At 53.0% G+C, this 22,392-nt stretch overlaps 1 protein-coding gene across 8 annotated transcripts in view; it reads right to left on the bottom strand.

Annotated features, from left to right (window-relative positions):
• IQSEC1 (IQ motif and Sec7 domain ArfGEF 1) overlaps nucleotides 1–22,392 on the bottom strand; it is a 197,209-nt gene that overhangs the window by 83,971 nt on the left and 90,846 nt on the right. Inside the window, exon 1 of one of the 8 annotated variants that reach the window (XM_037523828.2) lies at nucleotides 21,335–21,390. The exons of the other annotated variants lie outside the window; for them this stretch is intronic. The gene's annotated coding sequence lies outside the window, so the exon portion shown is untranslated. Of the gene's footprint in view, nucleotides 1–21,334; nucleotides 21,391–22,392 lie in introns of those variants that run through there. 8 annotated transcript variants of the gene reach the window in all.

Below are 22,392 nucleotides of genomic sequence, written 5' to 3'. Positions count from 1 at the left end.
ACCTCCCACCCCGCAGCCAGAACACGGTACGGGGGACAGAGGACACAGAGGGTCCCAGGTCTAGGTAGGCCTTGGCCCTCCCCTCTGGACCGTGGGGGCGGCATGATTAAAACCATGGGCGCTGCTGGGGGGCCAGGGCAGGCCGGTCAGAGCAGTGGCTGGACGGGCAGGCAGCCACAAGCCCTTTAAGCAGCCTTGAGCGAGGGTGGCAACTTGGTCATGAGACCCAAGATTACTTAATCTTTGCAAACTGCAGGAGCCAGAGTCCCCTGCAGAGGAGGGTGCCAGTCCCTTTCCTTGTTCCTCCACTGCGGGGACCTCTGTGGGGAACATGGAGTCCTCTAAGTGTTCCCCAGGCAGCAGCTTCACAAGGATGGCTGGACTGCTGGGAGCTGGGGACACTGGGATGCTGTGTGACCTTGGACATGTCCCTGCCTCTTTCCCACCTCAGTTTCCCCATCGCTAACAGGGGACTGGCACAGGATTCTCCCTCCAGCACTGATGCCCAATGACTGGACTGCACCCTCGGCCGTTCCTTAGCTTGCCTTTCCCTGCGTCAACAGGGTTGGGGGACCTGTCTCCCTTTTCTCTCCTTTTTAGCTCAACTGCTGGTTCTGGTCCCACCTGTGCCCAGAGGCTTGGCCACCGGCCAGCCCAAGTGAGGAGTCAAGCCTAAAGCTGAGGCCAGGGAAGGGTGACCCGAGGGCTGGTCACTTCAGTTCAGAGTTGCTCTGAGGAGGCTGCACCAGCAGGTGGGGACACTGTCTGGTGGGCACCAACCAGAGTGGAGCAGGGGCCCCTCAAAGTGCACAGCCAGATTCCCGTTCCTGACAACTTCCCCCCAGGCCCCAATAATGGAGCATGTCCAGAGCAAAATACACAAAGCTGACCAAGCAGGGCGGACTGCTGTCCCTGCAAGCTTCATCTCTGAAATAGGGCTGGGGGAGGGACACCCACTGTCATCTTTCTGCTCCGTTTGCTCCAGGAACTGATCAGCTGTGGCAGTTGAGTGCTCGGCAATTTAAAGAGGCAACTGCCTGGCAGAAGCATGGGAGGGGGCAGCCCTGACTCACCTCTGCCAGCGGGTCCTGAAGCCCCAGCCCAAAGCAGCCGGTTCTGAGGGCAGGGCTTTCCCACACTGAGTCCTCTGCCCCAGGAGGGTCCCGCCCTCAGGCTAGGTAGCAGCAGGGGCAGGTTTCCTGACAGTGGCAGTAACAGGCCCCTGCTGTCTCTGGCCCACTAGAGTCGGGGTTCAGGGATTGCCTTGGCTGTTCTCAGCCTCAAGCAGTGTCCCCTAAACCTACTCCCAGCCCCGGGGGGGTGGGGGGTAGGGTCTGTGCTGGAGGGCCCTCCCAAGACTAAGATCCAGCTGCGTCCCAGTGCCAGGAGGGGCTGCTCAAGATCACATATGGGTGCAGAGAGGAGGCCTGATTGCGACCTGCCCCTCCAGACCTGCCTAAGCCCCTCAGTCCCTCCCTGGGCGAGCCTATCAGGCTCCAAAGAATTCCTGACATGCCTCAACCTCAGGCCCAGCGGGCTCCAGAACTGGAGTCGGGATTTCTCCACCAGGAGGCTGGAGCAGCACGGAGGGGGAAGGAGAGGCGAGGAAGGGGGAGGGGCAGGGAGCTCAGGGGCAAGGAGGGGGCGCCGAACCTCGAGACCCTCTGGGCCTGGATCACATTTCTCCACCCGCAAGACGCAGCCTGCAGCCTAGGCGGGATGTATCCCCCCTCCCCCTCCCCCCTCCCCCAAGATAGCGCCCTTAGCGTTCGCGAGGTTTCCAGTAAGGTGTCCGCATAGCCGCGGAGGGTGTCTCCTGCGTCCTCGCCGCTAGAGTTCTGGGGAGCGACACCCGCAGAGCCCGGGCTCGGAAGGTCTGGCGTCGGCACCCCGGGCCGCCTGCGTAGCCCCGGCCCTCATCCCCGCGAGCTTGGCGGCCGCTGATCCCCAACCCCACAACCCAGGGCGGCGTCGCCCCGCGACTGCGGCCTCGGAATCCCCTGGCGCGCCCCGGCTCCGCAGAGCCTTGCAAGATCACCCCCCGCGCGCCCCGGTGCCCGAGCGCAGCCCGCGCGCCGGTGTAGCCGCGGCCCGGGGGGCGGAGCTGCCGCCCCAGGCCTCTCCGCGGAGGGGGTTCCTGTGCCGTAGCCCTCGCCGACCCCCGCGGGCCCCGGCCCCGGCCCCGCACCGCCCCGGCCGCCGCGCGCGCGTCCCCCGCGGCCCGCCTCCTACCTCGGGGGCCGCCTGCAGCCGCCGGGCGCGCGCCGTCCTCGCGGCAGGCGCGGAGCGCGGGCGCGGCCCCAGCGCGTCGGGCTGGCCGGGCGCGGGGGGGCCCGGGGGCGCTCGGGAACCGGAGCCCAAGCCCGAGCGCCGCCGACCGGGGCGGCCTCCCCGCGCGCCGGCCTCCTGCCAACCCGCCGCCCGAGCCCGACCTTGGCTGTGCCTCTCGGGGCCCGGCCTCAGTTTCCCCCTTCGGAGGGGGGTGTGTGTGCGGGTGTGTGTTTGGGGGAGGTGACGGGAGGTCGGGTGCCGCCCCAGCCGCCGACGTCACCCGAACTCGCGAGTTGAGGGCGCGCGGGTCGGTGGGGCCTCCGCGCGGGGAGGGGTTCGCACAGTCCAGGCACCCTGGGGGACGCTGGCCCCTGCATTTCCCTCCGACTTGCAGGATCCCTGAGTAACAACCGAGGGAAAATGAAGCCCTCGGAGACCTGCAGCCCCTGCCGGCGACGCCCACCCCTCCCCCTCAGCCCCCCCAGTTCCCAGATGAGAACACTGAGGCGCAGAGAAGCGCAGGCCCAGCGCAGCACGGCAGGGCCGCTGACATCCCGCCCAGCGCCAGAGCCCTGAGTGCAGAACACGCTCCTCGGCTTCAGGACGACGGGCCCCGCCTGCTGGCAGCACCCCTCATCCCACGCGAGCATGGACTCAGCGCCGGCGAGGGCTGTGGACGGGCCTAGGGCCTGGCGACTGTCACCGCGGCCAAGAGTCAGGGGGGCTTGGCCAGAGGCTGGGCCTGGAAGGCGCACGACGGGGAGGGCGCCCCGGGAGGCGTGTACCTACGGGAAAAGCAAGGATCGGAACGCGCACTGCCCTAGTGAAGGGCGAGCGGGCGGCTGCTGAGAGGCTCGAACACCCGACCACAGGACCGGGCTTCCGCGCGCAGGCAGCAGGGGGCCCCAGCCAGGCTGGAGCAGGGGCGTCGCTAGTTGGCTGCGTTCGGACGCGCCCCCTGGTGGCGAGAAGCGGAGACACAGGAGGCCAGAGGGACGGGGCTGCAACGGTCCAGCAGAGGAAGCCAGGAGAGTGATGTAATGTGTCAGGAGACAGGAGTCTCGGCCGGTCCTGCAACCGGCTGTGTGACCTTGGGCAAGGCATTTTCCCTCTCTGGCTTTTTGGAGGGAGACTGCTTTTCGGCTCTGATATCTCATCAGGTCTAGGTGGGAGTAGGTAGTGGATCCAGGAAGGCACAGACAGATCAGAAGTGAGAGGTAGACATTTTGTTCAGCAATTCATGAGGGATATTTCATTTACTTTAGGTAGAAACGATGATCCCAATTTAACTGGCAAGGACACCGCAGCAGGGAGGATAGAAACTATGATTTCAGTTTTACAAACAAGGGCACTGCAGCACACAGAGGGTACATCACCTGCCCGTGCTCACACAGCTGCTGAGCGGCTGAGTTGGGATTTGAACATACACTTGTGAGGCTGCAGAGTCCAGGTAGTGTGCCTGACTGCCTCAGTCTCCTGCCTTGCAACATTTATTGAGCACCTATTGATTCCAGGGCTGGAATCTGCAAGGCACTGAGGATAGATGAGTAAGATACGGGTCATCTTTGCCTCCTGGCAAGAGTGAGCTCATGACACCTTACTGGGGTTCACAGAAACCAAACCAGACAGTGGTCACCCCTGGGGGGAGTGGGTTTTCCAGGCAAGGCATGAGTATCCCACCCCAAACCTCCCATTACACTCTTCTGTATTGTTAGAGGTTGTATTTTTACACATTAATTTTATAATTTCAAAAACATTTTTAAGGCGAGCACTTGGAGGAAAAGATGACAGTATTGTAGTTTCGATAACTAAAAATTCTCTACCAGAGAAGTCACATCCTTTTGTCGTGAGAGCCAGTGTGAGCTACCTGGCAGGCAGGGAGGCAGGTGAGGGAAGTGAGGACACAGGAGTCAGGAATCAGATCCACCTGGGCGCGTACTTGTCAAACTTCATTTGAATGAACTGTGATAAAATTTCTTGTATGCATAAATATAAAAAAAATAAATCTTAAAGAAAAATTTCCACCTTGCTTTCCCTCAAGGCTGCTGTGAGGCTTGACCGTGGTGATGTGTGAAAAGGTTGTATAAAATGCAATGTACAAATATTTGTATTCACAGAAGCCAGGGAGAAAAATATCAATACATTTAGCTATAGAAAAATTAAAACTTCTAAGGGGAATAAAAAATACCACAAAGGAAAAAAACCCCACAAATGGTAAACTTAAAATCTGCTGCACATATGACCAAAGTTCATTGAGGAAAATGAGAGTAAAGCTGACTTTCCTGGTACATAAAGAACGCTTTCAAATCCATAGGAAAAAGATGACTAACCAATTAGAAAAAAAAGCAAAGGGTATGAACAAGCAGTGTGTGGAGAGATGTTCCATCTCGCTTGTAACTAAACGCATATTAAAGAAATACAAATCAAAACACAACATGCTTGCCTTTTTTAAATCTATCAAGTTGTTGAACATGCACAAGTTTGAAAATATTTTCACTGTGGAGGCTGGGAGACATTGGGCACCTTCAAAAAAACTCTGGGGCGGGGCACCCATTTTCAGGGTGATCTGGTGAAGCTGGCCTGCCCAGCCCAAGGATCAATAGACTCCGAGGATCATGGCCCCAGCCTTTTGCTTAAGAGTAAGTCAGACAGAAGAGGATGCTTCTGGGGGCAGCAGTGGGGAAAGAGAGACAGGCCACAGCGGGGCTCTGTCCTGGAAGGGGGAGATTCCAAAGGCATTTCTAGTGACATAGAGGCTGGTGCGACCCCTTTGATGCACATGTTAAAGTTTATACAGTCTTCACCCCTTATCTGCAGGGGGTTCATGCCAAGACTCCAGTGATGCCTGGAACATCTAAGCATCTCAAACATATATATATATACATATAAAAATATATATATTTTTCTGTCCATATATACCTATGATAAAGTTTAATTCATAAATTAAGTGCCGTAAGGACTAACAATAACTAATTATTAAATAGAACAATTACAACAACAAACTGAAATAAAAGTTACATGAACATGGTTTCGCTCCGCCCAAATGTTCACGGCAGTTTATAGGCACATGGGGCTCTACTGTACAAAGGTGTGCTGGAGTTCCCCAAACTTTTTCCTGCAAGGGATACGCACACCAAACTGAGCTGTTGGGAGGATGTGGGATGGGTATATGAGGGGCTTTACTTCTTGCTTTATATTTTGCTGTGCATTAGTTGATTTTCTAAAAAGTCACTGGGATTATCTGGGTATGGGCACAGGCTCGTGGCTATGAAAATCTTCTTCTTCCCATGCATTTAAAAGATGAACTGTAATTTGTATGAAAAAAATCAAGGTACTTTATAAAAATTACTGAAATTATTGTAGTATTACAAATATTTCAGTTTTTGAGATGCTCTGGTGACACAAGCACACCAGCCAGGGATCGTTTATCAGATTGTCACCGAGAGACAGCGTACGGCAGAAGCCTATGAGCGAGCAAAAGGAATGTGGTTTCTCTACAGGGACTGATAAGGAACCATCTCTATGATATTTTGGAAAGTGGAAAAAGCCAGGTACAAGACAGGGAGTATAGTGTTAAAAACAAACAGAGCGGAGGCTGTTGCGGGTACGGGGCGTGTATTATCTCTGACAAAGATGCTGAAGAACGGGTACGGCGGTGCCTTGGGGAAGACCATGGCGCATGGGGTGGGGGTGGGGGAAAAAGACTGGCTTTTCATTGAAATGCTCATTTAATTATACTTTTTGCACAATATCCACGTATTATTGCTTTTTAAAACAGTAAAATGACGTTTAGAAAAATCATTTCTGAAATTGGACAGGGAGTCAGTTTCTAGGGCCTGTGTCCCTTGGGGAGGATGGAGCCTCAGGGTCCTCTCTAAGGAGGTAGGACACGTGCCAAAGTTCCTTATCGCTCTGATGCCACAACAGCCCGAGAACGTTTTCTCTGGAGCCAGGTATGGGACCACAAAATACAACCAGCTATAGAAAGACTGATGGGGAAGTAGAGGCTTCCCATCCTATGACCTGTGGGAGCAGAGGCCAAGGGTCAGCTGCCTCACAGATGGGGCAAATCCCACCCAGCTTGCCAACCTACCATTCCTTTTTCTTCTCCCACTCACAGTGCCCTGCCTGGAAACTCTTGGTTCATATTTCCTTTCTGGGTTACCCCTGGCAACAGTTCTGTCTGGGCTGAGGTCAGTCCTGCGGAGCACGGACAGATGACACAGCACTGGGCACTCACATGGGGCTGAGATGTCAGTGTGGGGCGGGGGGTGGGGGGGTGGGGCAAAGCCTCATGTTGGGAAGCAGAACCACTCACCCCTTGCCCCCCCCATCAACTTCAATCTCAGTTGGCTCCCAACTCCTCCATTGAGGCCAGCAGAACAGGACAGGGCTCCCCATCCCCACTGTTCACCCCCAGCCATCACCCAGAACCTTCTGTGGCTCCCAGTTGCCCACCAGCCCAAATAGTTACTCTTCAGCTGCAGTCAAGATTCTGCACTTTCTGGCCTCAATTTATATATCTAGCACTTTCTTCTGTCTATTATTGCCCCATATTTAAAGACACTTAGCAGAAATAAAGATTCAGTCACATCCCTTCCCTGCTCAAAGCCCTGCTGTAGCTCCTGCCCCCTGTAGGACACTGGGCTCCCTTGGCTGCCTCCTTGCCTTGCTCTACCTTCAGCTGCTCCCCCCAAAGTCAAGTTATACTCAACACCTTCTGAGCACATGGTGCCAGTTCACACCACTGTGTATTTACACACACTGTTCTGTTGGTATCCTCAATATATAAAGAGTTATTACAGATCAGTAAGAAAAAACCACCCAATTGAGCAAACTAGGTAGTTTAGTGAAAAAGAAATACAAACGGTCTAAAAACATACAAAAAGATATATAGCCTCATACAGAAACAAACACATTAAGGATGAGATGCCGTTTTCATCTGCCAAGTTGGTAAAAATTCTTAGAATGCTCACATTTTCCCTAGTTTATTAGCTGCTCCAAACCCATCCTTCAAATGTAGTTGCAAAAATGTCACCTCTTCTAGACATCTTGGGCCCCCAAGAGGCTCTGTACAACCCGAGACAGTGTTTAGAACAAGGCCAGGCATATAGTAGAAATTCAATAAATATTAGCTATTAACAATAAAAACTAACCACTGTATATTGCTTTGTAATCATCAGCCAATGAGTCTGTTCTGTCCGAAGGTCCCAAAGGGCAGGATGGAGTTGTTTTTTATCTCTGATTTTCCAGTGTCAGCACAGAGCTGTGCCCAGTAGCTGGATAAGCAGTGGGGACAGGTGAGGTGCAAGGTGTAGAGGGAAGGCTAGAGACAGGAGCCAGCCCTCCGGGCTCCTCTGTTGGGGACAGGAGGAGAGGGCCCAATGAAGGGTCAGATGGTGGGCACAGCTCCATGGCTTGTAATAAACATAACTTCCACTCGCTGGCACCCACTGTGTGCCAGGCAGGCACTATACTGCACTCTTTGCCCAAACTATCACTCTTCCTTGACATTCTTCCAGATGGTGGTGCCCCCTTTTTACAGATGAAAAAATAGAGGCTCTGGAGCATGAGTGACTCCCTAAGTGGCTCCTGTCATTGCTCCAACCTGCCTCTGTGCTGGCTAGAGGGCACTTTTGTTAAACCGGAGGAAGGTTGTGATTTTCATGAAAACAACATTAGAAAAATGATTGTATCATAGTCGAATGATGTTGACAAAGGTGCCAAGACAATTCATTAGAAAGAATAGCTTATTATACAAATAACACTGGGACAATTGGTTATCTATGTGCAAAAGGATGCATTTGGATGCTTCCTTCCTGGCACACACAGAGATTAACTCAAAATGATCAAAGATCTCAATAGAAGAGTTGAAACTATAAAATTCTTAGAAGAAAACAGGAATAAATCTTTGTGGCTTTGGGTTAGGCAATGCTCTTATATATAAAAATAACCTAGATATTTTTTCTTATATATAAAGATTTCTTAGCTATCAAACATTTAGCAATAAAAAAATCAATAAAATGAATTTTGTCAAAACTCAAAACCTTTGCACTAGAAAAGACACCATCAAGAAAGTGAATAGAGGGCCTCCCCTGGTGGCGCAGCGGTTGAGCGCTGGGTTGCAAAGCTGCCCGCAGCCTCTGCAGCGCAGGTTCGATCCCTGGCCACCAGCGAGGGTCCCACATGGCGTGCAGTCCTCTCCTGCCGCCCGCTGCTCCCCTCAGCAGTGTACTTCGTCAGTCTACCTGTTCTGTTCCCCGCTCTGGCTCTGGTGAATTCTCTCACCCTCCTGTGCTTCTGACTGTACCCAGTGCTTGTATAAACAAACAAACAAATAAATAAACAAATAAATCTTTAAAAAAAAGTGAATAGATAAGTCACAGAATGGGAGAAAATATTTGCAAATCATGTAACCAAAGAGAGATTTTATACAACCAAAGAATATATTTAAAGTAAATTAAATGATATTTCACCAAAAGAGATAGATGAATAGCTAATAAGCATGTGAAAAGATGCTCAGTATCACTGGTGATCAGGGAAATGCAAATCAACCTACAATGAGATACCTTTTCACACCCACAGGGTGGCGAGAAGTCTAAGGACAGACAATATCAAGTGTTGAAGAGGATGTGGAGAGTGGAACCCTCATACACTGCTGGTAGGAATGTAAAATTGTGCAGTCATTTTGGAAAACAGTGGGTGCTTTTAAAAAAGTGAAATACAGAGTTGCAATCTGACCCCATGATTCTATTCCATGGTATCTACTCAAGAGAAATGAAAACATATATCCACATAAAACTTGCACACATGGGCCTCAGCGGCTTGAGTGCTGCACTGTGAAGCTGTCCACAGCCTCTGCAGCACGGGTTTGATTCCCAGGCTGGCCAAGGAGAAACCCACATGGTGCGGCAGACTTCTCTTGCCTCGCCCACTGCTCCCCTCAGCAGTGTCTTTGATCCATCCGCCCGTTCTGCTCCCCGCTCTCTCTCTGGTGAATTCTCTCACCCTCCCATGCCTCTGACCTGTACCCCAGTTCTTGTATAAATAAATCTTTAAAAAAAAAATTTGCACACGGATATCCATGGCAGTATTGTTCATAAGAACCCCAAAGTCAAAACAACCTCAAAGTCTATTGTCCGGGGAATGGACAAACTAAGTGTACATCCATACAATGAAATATTATTTAACCATAAAAAGGTACAAAGTACTAACAGCTCCCACAACATGGATAAACATGCTTCACGAAATAAGCCACATATTATATGATGCTCCACAAAAGGTCATAAACATGCTGCACAATAGGTCATATATTATATGATCATCTAAAGGAAGTGCTTAAAAAGGCAAATCTATAGAGACAGAAAATAGATTGGCAGTTGTCCAGGGGGAGGGGTGGAACAAGGAGTCAACAGAAAATAGACAGGAGGTTCCTTTTCAAGGTGATCGACACAGTTCAAAATAAAATTGTGATTGTGACATGGCTCTGTAAATACACTAATTATCATGAAATGTATGTGTGAAATGAATTTTATAGCAGGTAAATTATACCTTGACAAAGCTTCAAGAAAGCCGTATTGATGACTTAATACAATGTGAGATCTTGGACTGGGGGAAAACTTGACATAAAAGGATATTCTTGGGACAACTGGTGAAGTGTGGCTATCAAGTGTCTATTAGATGCGAGTTTTCTGTTGCTATGAGTCTGGCTCTTAGGCCATGTTTACGTCAGAGACTGTCCTTGTTCTTGGGCTACTCATGAGGTGTTATTCAGAAGGAAAGGCTAACACAGCACATGTGTGCAATAACCTCTCAAATCGTTCTGAGAGAAACACATGAGAGCAGAATTTGACAAAATGTTACCAAAAATGAATTTGGGTGAGGTGCCATGGGGACCCTTGGGTATTATTATTTGGGAATTATTCTTGTAAGTTTTTTTTTTAAAGATTTATTTATTTATGCATACAAGAACTGGGGTACAAGCCAGAGGTGTGGGGGGTGATAGGATTCACCAGAGACAGTGGGGAGCAGAGCAGACAGACTGAAATACACTGCTGAGGGGAGCAGCAGGCAAGTCAGGAGAGGTCTGCTGTGCCATGTGGGTCAGCTCCCTGGCCAGGGATTGAACTTGTGCTGCAGAGGCTGCAGATAGCTTCACAGGTTATGTCTTAACCCCCCACGCCACCAGGGAGGCCCCGTAAGTCTTCTTTAAGATAGGAATTATTTCCAAATAACTTTTTTTTTTTTTTTTAAATAGAGGCATGCTTTTATTTATTTATTTGTTTGTTTGTTTGTTTTGTTTATACATGCACTGGGTACAGTCAGAAGCACTGGAGGGTGGGAGAATTCACCAGAGCCAGAGCGGGGAGCAGAGCAGGCAGAAGGACCGAAGTACACTGCTGAGGGGAGCAGCGGGCGGCAGGAGAGGTCTGCGCGCCATGTGGGACCCTCCTCCGGTGGCCGGGGAGCAGCCGGGGATCGAACCGGCGCTGCAGAGGCCGCGGGCAGCTTCGCAACCCAGCGCTCAACCGCTGTGCCATCGGGGAGGCCCCCCAAATAACTCTTACAATGCTGAAAGAATTCACACATTTAAAAAAATTGTGCTGTCTTCTGAGAATAAACCCATGAACCACAAAAGGAGAAAATACACTGATTCTGTTGTGAACGCAGCTCCCATAGGGGGCCCCTGGCTCCTCACGTGTCTGTGGGACTCCCAAAGAGAAGACACTTCCAGAGCCAGAGAGTAGATTTGGGACACAGGCCTGTGTGCCTCCTAGCTGATGTTCATTCATTCAGTCACACCCAATAAATATTAAGTGCCTACTGAATGGAAGGGCTAAGCTCTGAACCAGACACACTCTACCCCCAGGGGTTCAGCAGAGTTAGGGCCTGCAGATGCAGAGTCCCTGGGCTGTGCCCAGGCCTGGCCTCCCACAGACACAGAGCCCTGGGGGGGCAGGATCTGTGTCTGAATAACCTCTGTTCCCCGGCATTACAAGGAAGTCAAATTCTGTCTCCATGCAGCAACAAATCACAGCGTTTCAACACTGGCTGAGCCACCTCATATCAGCGGAGTTCTGAAGAGAACCAGTGAGAGCGGGTGGCAGGGAGGGGAGCTGGCGGGTGGGAGAGGGAAAGGGTGCAGGGCAGGGGAACTTGATGCCAAGGAGGTCCTCCTTACACACCCTCACCAAAAGAACCAGTATGGGGCTAGTCACTCCTCCACCTTCTCTGCTAAGCCCCCTGGCCCAGGGCCTGGCTCAGAGGCCCCCCCCCCGACTCGCCCCACTCCTGGAGATTTCAGGGATTCCCAAGTCAGGAGCCCCTGAATTATTTTAGGGGATCTTGCATCCCATATGTACACCCCACACGGCTGGTAGACCAAACAAATACTATGTTTCACACATTACATCTTTCCAACCAAAATAGATGCTGTTGCAATGAATAAAATTCGTCTGCTTCAAATTCATCTAAAATGGGTTCTTAGTGGCTTGCTGTCATTTTTCAGTCATGGGGACCAGCGCTCGTGTCTGTGTGGGTGTGTGTGGGAGGAGGTTTCTCGTGACGAGACAGCACCTTCCCTTTACTGGGAAGCCTGGGGAGAATTCATGGAGTCCCCTTTGCTAAAAGATGGGGAGAGACAGGGCAGAGTCAGGCCTGAGGGCAGCTGCCACCTCCAGTTCCAAGCAGCCAGGGCCACCATGAGGGCGGACGGCAGGGAGGGCCGCTGGCCAAAGGGGACTGTGCTGGGCTGGGGTCAGCTGCTTCTGGCCTCTCAGGGCTCAGCTGCGTGGCCACTGAGCACTCTGAATTTCGGAGAGCAAAGGGGGAAGTGAGTCTTCAAATTTTTATTTCATTTTAATTAGTTAAGATTTAAATAGCCATCTGTGGCTAGTGGCTTCTATCCTGGGCAAGAGAGAATGGAGCCTGTGCTGGAGGGGGGCCAGCTGGGATTGGCGGGTCCTCATCTTGGCTCACTTATGTGATCTGGCTCAGGGACACACACCTCAGGGAGCACGGAACAACTCCCTGCAGGTCAGGGCACACAAACGCGGGAGAGAGGCTGTCCTCTATGGGTATTTCACCAGGGTAAGCTTTGAGTTCGCATACAGTGATACTAGAACTCATTCCCCTCATCACAACTATCACAACCGTTGCAAGAACCCACAACAAAATACCCAGTGATTGCAAAATATGGCCACAAATCTCCCCATCCTTGTACCTGAAAGGTGGGATCTGTCCCTGCTTCCTCCCAACCACAGCAGGGTTCCATTCCCTCTAGTTTCCCCTTGGCCATGTGACTTTCTTTGCATCCTAGGATGTGGTAGAAGTAGTGTTGGTGCCAGCTCTGGGGCTGGGTCTCAGGGATCTTGTGGCTCCATCTTGTCTTCCTGGAATGTTGCTCTTGAAATGGCTGGCTCACCTTGGAGCAGAACCAAGGGAACATATAAAGAGGTGAGGGGGCCGAGGAGGGCCCCCACGGCCACTGGCAGATGTGTGAGTGGGGCCTTCTTGGACTTCCTGCCAGTCCACCCTCTCGCTGAGCCTAGAGCGACGAGCAGACTTGCCTGACTTTCCAAGCTGCACCATGAGACACAGTGAGAAATCACTCTCCTGTCGTCCACTGCATTTGTGATGGGGGGTTTGCGATGCAGCAAAAGCCAAACAAAACACATAACCACAGTCATCACTACTGAGGCTGCCTGGGGGGAAGAGCCAAGTTCCCTGGGCTGGGCAGGGGCCACGAGCAGGTTTGGGGGCTCTCAAGGAGAACTTATCTTCCCTCTAAATAGAATAGAGACCTGAGTGGGGTCAAAGGGAGGCAACCTGGGGGAGACCCCCAAGGTTTGCACTCTGAGCTGGGGGAGACCCCAAGGTTTGCACTCCAAAGCCCAAAGGAAAGTTCAATTCTGGGTCCCAATTCTGCTGCTGACACTTTCTTTTTTTTTTTTTAAAGATTATTTATACAAGAACTGGGGTACAGTCAGAGGCATGGGAGGGTGAAAGAATTCCCCAGAGACAGAGCGGGGAGCAGAACAGGCAGACAGACCGAAGACACTGCTGAGGGGAGCAGTGGGTGAGGCAGGGGAGGTCTGCTGCGCCTGATGCTGACACTTTCTGGCTGGCAAGGAACATGGGCAAGTTGCTTGGCTTGCCTGTTTCCGTCTGCAAAATAGGGCAGCTAATCCCACTTGACAGGAATGAGCGCAGAGTAGGGCTTGACCACAGTCAGCCCTCAGGGAGTGGCACGTTACTGCTGTTTCCTTGGGGCCCAGGGCTCCCTCCCTGTTCTGTGCCCTGCAGTCACACAGCAGGGAGTGTTTGGGAGCTATGTTGTGGTCTGGAGGTGCTCACTGTGGTCTGCTTTCTGGGGTAAGTGTTTGCAGATGAAATGTGGCTTGTTATGGAGTTAGTTCTTGGCTGTTTGAAGTTTGGGGCTGAGCCCAGATGCCCCTATTTCCGGGGCCTCACCTCTGACCCCATGCCCATGGATCAGGAGCCCCCAGCAGGTGCACCTTGCCATCAGTACCCATCTTGACCTCCCCACTCCAGCTCACTGAATCCCCTGGCCTGAGGCACAATGGCTTCTTAAAGTCCTTCTGGCTCATTCTGTGCTGAGCAGTGATACCCCCTCACCCCCTTTATAGATTTTCCCAGCCCTTTCCATGGACTAAGAAGCTGCCTGTTCTTCCACAGGGACAGCAGATCCCATGCTGAGGAGAGCTGTCTGGGTCCTGCCTGCCAGGGTTCAAATCCCACTTCTGATTACACTGGATAAACTTGATCGAGGATGGATGCAACCTGGGTCCTTGGTCCCTAAAGTGAAGGTGCCACCAGAGTGGCAGGGAGTAGCCCACCTGAGAAGGAGCGGGCATGTCTCCACGAGGGGTTGCAACATGGGCCAGCCAGCGCCAGCATTAGCATCAGCATCAGCTTGCGGAGGCAGGCCTGAGCCAAGGGCGAAGCAATTTCAGCGACAGACACCCTCAGGATTTCAGCACCAGGGGTTTTTGGACAAAAAGAGCCTACTTTCCTTACCCAGAGTCATCCCAGCAGCCAGATACAAAAATTGTTCCTTATTAGGTGGCCCCGCCCCCACCCAGGGAGGCCACGGGATTGCACGTGGACGCTCTACTATCAGCAGCACGAGGGGCTTAGGTGACTGGGTCTCCAGCAGCACATAGGACAGCAGGTCCCAGGCTCAGCTTGCTCAGCATCTGTCTACAGCTCTCCGTGGACACCGGATGGTGACTCTGATTGTTCACCACACACAGAGGAAGGAAGTAACCACCAACATCTATTCACTAATACCTGTGGGGTGCCAGGCAAATGCTGTAAGCTATGAAGCTGAGGCCAGGCAGACAGCAAGGCAGCACCATCTGGGTCTGGTGCTTAGGCCACCAGAGTTCCCCCTGTGGGGACAGCAAGGTCAGGGTGTGCTGGGCCCCCAATGCCTCAGTTTCCCCTATGTGCAAAGTGGGTGTGAAAGGGCTGACCTCTGACACAGTGTGATGTCATCAGGGAGGTGGGACTCTCGCTTGGGAAGACTAAGGTTGAAAAGGGAAGTGAAGAGTGGCTGTTTCCCCATCTCTCCCCACCCTGGCCCTGAGCCAGGTGGTAGCCACCTCCCTTTGACTACTTCCTCCGGAAATTCCCCTGGAAATGCCCCCAGCCCCGGATAAGTCCAGCCTCCAGGCCCAGAAGCCTCAAACCTTGAATCATCCTACTAAGATTACCCCAAGGAGAAACTAGTAAACAAAATAATACCCACATATATACGTATGCATGTTGCTGTGTGTGTATCTATAGCTACACACTGTAGATTGCTGATGAGATAAGTATTCTTACCAACGTAAGCAAACAACAATGAAAGCTAAGCTGACGGTGTTGAGAACAAGGGCTGCAGCATTCCTTAGCTCTGTTTCTTAGGTTCCCCTCTTCTCTACCTTCCTGGCCCAGTAGATTCTGCCCCCACTCCCTCCCTCCCTCTCAGCCTCCACTCAAGCTCCTCAGGCAGCCTCTTCAGACTCAGATCTGATTACTACAAGTCTGCACAGCAGATGGTTAAGAACCTGGGCCTTGGGGTCAAGTAGATTTGGGGCTTTAGGCCATTTGCTAATGGTGTAACCTTAGGCAAGTGACCGTATTTTTCTTAAGCCTTGGTTTTCTCATCTGCAAAGCAGGGATTTTAATAAACCCTACCCCACAGAGCTGGCAGGAAGGGACGACATATGTCAAGTGCCCGAGCACAGGCCTGGCAGTCTCTTCAGCTCACAGTGGTGGTACTGGGAGTTTCTGCCTGCCCAGTCTACAGTCTCACTTTGAGTAAGCACCCTACTTTTCTTCTGCTTAGTCCATCTAATTGCTAAGTCCATCTAACTACAGAGTACCCCACCCCCTTGACAAAGGTCCAGGACTGGGCCTGTGACCCAAACTGGATCAGTGAGGGTGGTTTGGGAATTTCTGCTGCAACCTGGTCCTGCTGGGGTTAGTAGGTAAAAGGTGATTTGTACGCTTGGAGCTGCTGGGGCCATCGCGGGCACAGGATGCCCGCGAACAAAGCCGTAAGAGGTGAAAGAAGAGCAAAGACACCAATGCAGCCAGAGTGTGAGCCCCTGAATCAAACTGTACCTGCAGTCCATCTGTTTTCAGAAACGGAAGGCAAGAATTAAGTCTTTGTTGAAGTCAGTCTGGGATTTTAGTTGGTCTGTTTGATCACTTGCAACTAAGAGTACTGGTTAGCACAAGCCCCCTGCTCAAAACCCCACAGCTCCTTAGTGCTCACACAGAGGCCAGTGCCTGCCCCTTTCTTTTTGGCCTCAACTCTGGCCCTTCTTCCCCCCAGCCCCCATGCCACCCAGGTGTACCATGGAGACTCAACCTACTCAACCCAGCAGCTCCAAGCGTACAAATTGCCTTTTACCTACTAACCCCAGCAGGACCAGTTGCAGCAGAAATTCCCAAACCCACCCTCACTGATCCAGTTTGGGTCACGGGCCCAGTCCTGGACCTTTGTCAAGGGGTTGGGGTACTCTCCTCTGATCTCTCCACTTGGCCAGTTCCTGCTCACATGCCAGATCCGGCTCGGATGTCACCTCCCATGACACCTCTGCCAACATCCCTCCACCACGCAGGTGTCCAAGTGTCCACAGCATCCACCTCTGACCTCCCGCTGCTCTCAAATTATACCCCTGGGGTAAAGTTCACTAGTTTTTTTGTTTTGCCTCTTCAAAAAATTGTCTCACTGTATGATTTAAGAAATGAACATCTTGGTTTGACTTGGGGTTTGGCCAGCTGAAAATTTCCTTTTAACCAAATACATTTCTGGTGGACACGGGCTGACCGACTCAGGACTTGTCCTCCGGCGCTGATAGTGTGAGCCTAGTTGGCTCAAGCTCATGGTGGCAGAAATGAAAATTTCAAAATGTTATAATCAAACTGAGACTATTTCTTTTACTTGGGGACATTAATTGCTAACATTTACTGAGTCACTGCTATGTCACGGCCTATGGGTGTGCCCATGCACACTGCTATTTAGTCCCTACCCAGTGACATGCTATCCCCACCTTACAGGTGAGGAAATGGAGAATCAGAGAGGTTTGAGAGAGCTGCTCAAGGAGGTACAGAACCTCATGGGGAGCGAGGGTCCGACCTCCCTGCTATGTTCCTTTCTAGGCTAACTTCAGCTTAGAAATGGTTTAAAGATTCGCAGCTTAAAGCTCAGAACCAAGTGCTTTCCCCTGGCTGCACTGGAGCAGGGGCGACTGTGTGCTTGCATGGGGGGTCTTTGGCTCCACACTTCACCCCTGGCTTCTGGCAACACCTGTGCCCCATTTTGCAGGCATTAGGTTTCAGATTTACTATGTTGGCTTCCGGCTGCTGGTGTGATAGGAATCTTAGTGGTGAGCTGCTGGGAAGGTGTTTCAACATGCAATTGTTTTGAACACAGCAACTTCCCCATACGACCCTGCCAGGGGTTATCACCCATACCCTGCCATAGGTGGCACCTCAGCAGCCACTGGACGGCAAGTCAGAGGCCATTGAGCCTGGCAAACGGGTGAGTCTGAGTTGTTTGTAGGGAAATACGCTTGGTTGATTGACTTAGAAAAGGTGTTATATTTTGCTTGTTTCATCCTCTGCAGAGTGAGGGAGAGGAACCTCTGGGGACTGTTGTATGGCCAGAATGAGGCAACATTCAGAAATTTACAGGCATACAGTAGGTGCTCACTGAGTGCTCATTCTTTCCTGCCCACACAACCTTGAAGCCGGGACCATCTTTCAACCACATTCAGGATCAGTCACCCCTTTGCCCCGACCCAGGCACCATTCTGATTTCTGAGGTCTGCTGAGAACTTCAAGAACTCAGCACAGCCCTGCTGGGTATTAATCCTGAGCCAACCTGAGCCCCAGACCAGACACCAGGCTGATACCAGGACTTGATGCTCCTCTTCTGGATTCCCACAGTCCTTGCAGTACACACCATCTCAGCCCTGTTGCTGTGTGGTAACTTCTTTTCTTGTCCCTTCTCTTCCAGGGCATTGTCAACATCCCCAAGAAAGAAAGCGTGTGGTTCACTGCAGCCTCACCCTGCCGCTGGCCTGACACAGGGTCAAGCAGCACTGCCTGCCTACTAGGCCCACAGCCAGGCACTTCACAAGGAGAAGGTCTGCCTCAGAGTGAAGCCAGCAGGGAGGAAGGCAGAGGTTAGAGTTGGACACCTGGATCCAGCCATTCCTGAAGCTAGTTGTCCCTAGACTTTCAGTTCCATTAGCCGGTGAAGTCCCTTTCTGCTTAGGCCTGTGTGATGTGGATTTACTGTCATATGCAACTAAAAGGGAATTCACTGACAACAGGAGGCTCAGTGAGGTGCCCCAACACACATAGCTAAGAGAATAGCTTAAAGATCTGAGACTCAACCAAAATCTGGGCTCTCAACCTGCTTCATCAGCCTAACCATGCCCCAGAAGCCTGCCTCAAGGCCGAGATCCAGGCCCAGCTGGCAGCCGCTTGGTACCCTGGGTACACCTGGACACACCACTCTTCCGGCTGTAGACCTCTTTCCCACAAGCAGCTGAAATCACACTGATGGATTTCTGGACATTGGCTGACTCCATCAAATAGGGCTGGTGACCCACTGTTCCCAGACTTGGAGTGAAGGTCAAAGGGCACGTCACTTGTCCTGGTCCACACAAGGAGCCAGACAGTGGAGGCTTCAGCATGAACCTGCCTTTCTGCCTCCCTCATCTGAGGCCTACAGATGGGGTGCTCAAGGGACCTCAGCCCCAGCTCTAGCCACGTGGGCTCCGAGCATACCCGCCAACCCCAGCCAGTCACCTCATGGTGGCAGTGATGCTGCCTCTGGGAGGGGGTCTTGGGGTGCTCCAGGTCTCTGAAGGTAGGGCTGAGAGTCCTGCACAGCCACTCCAGACCAGGGGGAGGTGGGTTCCAAATAGGAGAAGGCTGGCAGGCCTCTCTGAGATGGGAGGGCCCAAGTCAGCCTCCTGGACTCCATGTCTTACCCAGCACCACTCCTCAGGGGTAGCGTCACCAGGAAGGCATCCTGCCCTAAGAAAACCCTCAGACCCCCCAGGGTGTAGGCTGCTCTGGAGATGACCCACTGATCTGCACTTATTGGGAAATCAGGACAGTCTTGCCTAATGCTCCAGCAAGTGCAGGCCCCAGGAAGGCCTGTGGCTTGACCAGGTTCACACAGGTGAGTTCAGAGCTGGGGCCAGATAGCATGGCTGGACTCTGCATGGCTGAGCTGCAAGGTCCAGAAGTGCCAAGGCCAAGGGTCAAGGAGCAATCTTAGCAGAGCTGGCTGAGGAGGGTCATGGTCTAACTGGGTTTTGCCCTGGGGACTTCCAGAAGTTTCAGTGAAGGATGCTTTCCTGGAATTCCTGTTTCTCACCCTGCAGCAGAGAGCAAAGCTCATCCCCACACTCCATGCTTCTGCATAGAGTGCTGGTACCTTGCGACCCCAGCAGACTCTGGTCCTCCAGGTCTGCCACCTTTTTCGCTAAATCAACTTTAAATCCCTCCACTTCTTCTTTTCTACTCTGGCCTCATCCTCAGCATTGCTCTCAGTGGGACCAGGACTGGCTTTGGCAACATGTATCTATGAAACCAAAACCAGATACCGCTCTCTATCCACCTATATCCCCTCCCCCTGCCTTTTTTTTTTTTTTAAACTTTTCATTTCCCCCTTTTCATTCATTTTTTTAAAAAGATTTATTTATTTATTTATACAGTCAGAAGCGCAAGAGGGTGAGAGAATTCACCAGAGAGAGTGGGGAACAGAACAGGCAGACTGACAAAGTACACTGCTGAGGGGAGCAGCGGGCATGGCAGAAGAGGCCTGTCTTGCCATGTGGGACCCTCGCCGGTGGCCGGGGATCAAACCAGCGCTGCAGAGGCTATGGGCAGCTTTGCAGCCCAGCGCTCAACAGATGTGCCACCAAGGGAGGCATTACCCCTGCTTTTTTATCTGCTTTGTTTCCCAGAGGCAAGGCAGAGCTTGGCATATATATAGGAGGTGCTCAAGAAGTGTTTGTCAAATGAACGGGCAACATGCCTGAAACTCTGCATGGGTCAGGAAGTATTTCAGGGCTTCTGACTTGGTCCAGTGGCTCACAGGGGAGGACATGTGGTATCGGGAGGGAGTGGAGCCCGCTGAGGTACCTGCCCCTGAACCCAGTTGTCTGGCTCCCCTCCGCGCCTGGCATCTACCTAGCCAGGCTCCCCAGCTTGTGCCCTAGAGTCCCCCGAGTGGCAGGTGGGAACCTTGGGCTTGGGCTGCCTGGCCACTCAGGGACCTCCCCAGGCCCCTGCTCACCAGGGTCATCATGGAAGCCTTTGCTGACCTGAGCAGAGAGCAGCTCAGGAGTTTTCCCTCCCACAGCTGACCCTCCCCTGACCTCTCCCCAGGGCACCTGTGGGGTAGGTAGCCCCCTCCTTAGTCCTGGAGTTCAACCCACTGCAGATGGAGACACTGAGACCCAGTGACAGGGTAGTCATGGGCCATTCACCCCTGACCCCTTGGCCCAGCCCCATGAGGCACCAAGAGGCTCAGAGTCACTCTGGGTTCAAACCCTAGCTCCCCTCACACCTGCTGTGGGGCCGTGCACAGACGCCCTGACACCCCGGGTTCCGGTTCCACAGAATGACGCTGACAGTTGTTGTGAGGGCAGATGGGGAAGCAGGATGTGGTTGGGACTCTTCTTGGGGGCAGGTGGCCTCAAGTTCCCCATCTTGATAAAGGGCATCTCCCAGGAGACAGCGCCCAAGAGCCTTGCCGAACTCTCACTCCATGTGTCCAGAGCTGCCCACCTAGCTGGGACCGTCTGGGGCCCTCCCGGGCCTGGGGAGCTCCAGGTCTCCAAGATTCCTTTCACTCTGAATCATTTCAGAAAGAAGCGCAAGTGTCGGCGGGTCCTGGAGGTCATTGCTCAGACAGGAAAGGACCCGGCAGCGCTGGGGGGCGACCTGACCCAGGCTGTGCCCTCTCAGCATAACACTGACCCAAAAAGACAGACGGACAAGTGGGCAAGGATCCCAGCTCCTGAGGCCTGGGGAAGGGGATGGCACCAACTTCACCCAGGGTCCTGTGCCACGGGGGAGGCTCTGGGGACGCAGTTGCTCAGCTGTAAAGTGGCCTTTGCCAAGAGTCCCTCTTTCTCTCGGGAAGATCACAAAGGTCCCAAACAAGTCCCAGAGCCTGGGTGGGCTGAGGGTCCTAGAGCGTGCTCCCCACACTTGGCCTGGGGCTGGCCTAATGCCCAGGGGAGTAGAAGAACTTCCTCTTGCAGCTGAAAGTGCCCTTCTAGGCAGCTGTGGGGAAACACCTGGGGTTCCCAGGCCCAGGGTGGGGCCCTCCAGGCAGTGAGCTGTGGTCACAAAAAAGGGTTCTAAGAAACAGTGAAAAAACGAGAGGTCTTGAGACCCAAGGAGACCCTAACTGTGGAAGGCAGACCCTAACCATTGGCAACCCTTGCAGTTTCTTAGGTGACGAGACCCCCCCCGCCCCCCACCCCCGTTTCTGGGTCAGACGGTGGGTACTCACAGTGTTAGGGAGAGGGCAGAGGTCCTCCTGGAGCCCCGGGGCCCTCCCTGCCTCCACGGCCCCTGGGGACGCTCTGAGGGCCCTCCCGGCTACTGGGCTTGATGTCTGACTTCCTCCCTGCTCAGCCACATGCAGGAAACCACACCCTGGGAGAGGGTGCCCAGCACCCGTGGCCCCTCCCACCTGCCCTCTCCCTGGGCCCCGGACACTGCCCAGGGCTCCTTCAAGATCTGGCCAGTCCAAAGGCCTCACCAGGCAGGCCTCAGAGGTTCTGGTCAATAAATAATACAGCTCCCTCCCCGGCCGCTCTCTCGTGGCCGATCGCATTTCAGGGCCACTTGAGTTTCTGGGAGGCAGCTTTGTTCAGTGTGCTGGGCTCAGCTGGGTCTCCGGCCACAGGAGTGCTGACACTCTCACTGAGGGTCAGCTGAGCAGGCAGGACAAAGGCCTTGACAGGTGGCCCCCAGGAAAGGGTGGCTGCCCTACTTATTCTGAAAGGGGACTTGGGTGGTGGGATGGGGCCATCAGCCTAGTCTGCCTGCAGATGGGCCGGCAGATCGCTAAGGCCTTCATGCTCTCAGCTGCCCATACCCCCACAGGCAGTGCCCCCTGAGAGCCTGCTTACTACCGCCTGGGCCTGGCCCACCCCCAAGCTAGGGAGCCACACCAAGCCCCTCCTCCAGGAAGCCTCCTAACTCCCAGATGGGCGGACCTGGTCCCTGCTGAATTCCCACCCACCCTCGTCTGCCAGTCTGTCTCCTTTGGGTATCAATCATCGTCTCTCTTCTAGACAGCAGCCACCGCCTCCTGACTGGTGTCCGCGCCTCCTGGCCGCCGCCCGCCCCTCTCCACAGTCTCATTTCCTCACAGCAGCCCCAGTGATTGTTTTAAAACAGAAAGCACAATTGTCATTGTCCTGCTTATTAAAACCATGCCTGTCTCTCCCCTCACCCAGGACACTCTCAAGTCCTCAAAAGGATCTGGCACTGCTGGTACTGGGGGCAGCACATCTCTTACCTCTGGGACCCCTTCCCTGGACCTCCTCCATGTTCTTCAAA

The sequence above is a fragment of the Talpa occidentalis genome, unplaced genomic scaffold, assembly GCF_014898055.3.
Source record: "Talpa occidentalis isolate TD23 unplaced genomic scaffold, MPIMG_talOcc4v2.1 talOcc4.10, whole genome shotgun sequence".
NCBI classification, from domain to species: domain Eukaryota; kingdom Metazoa; phylum Chordata; class Mammalia; order Eulipotyphla; family Talpidae; genus Talpa; species Talpa occidentalis.
This window is presented reverse-complemented; position numbering and strand designations above follow the sequence as displayed.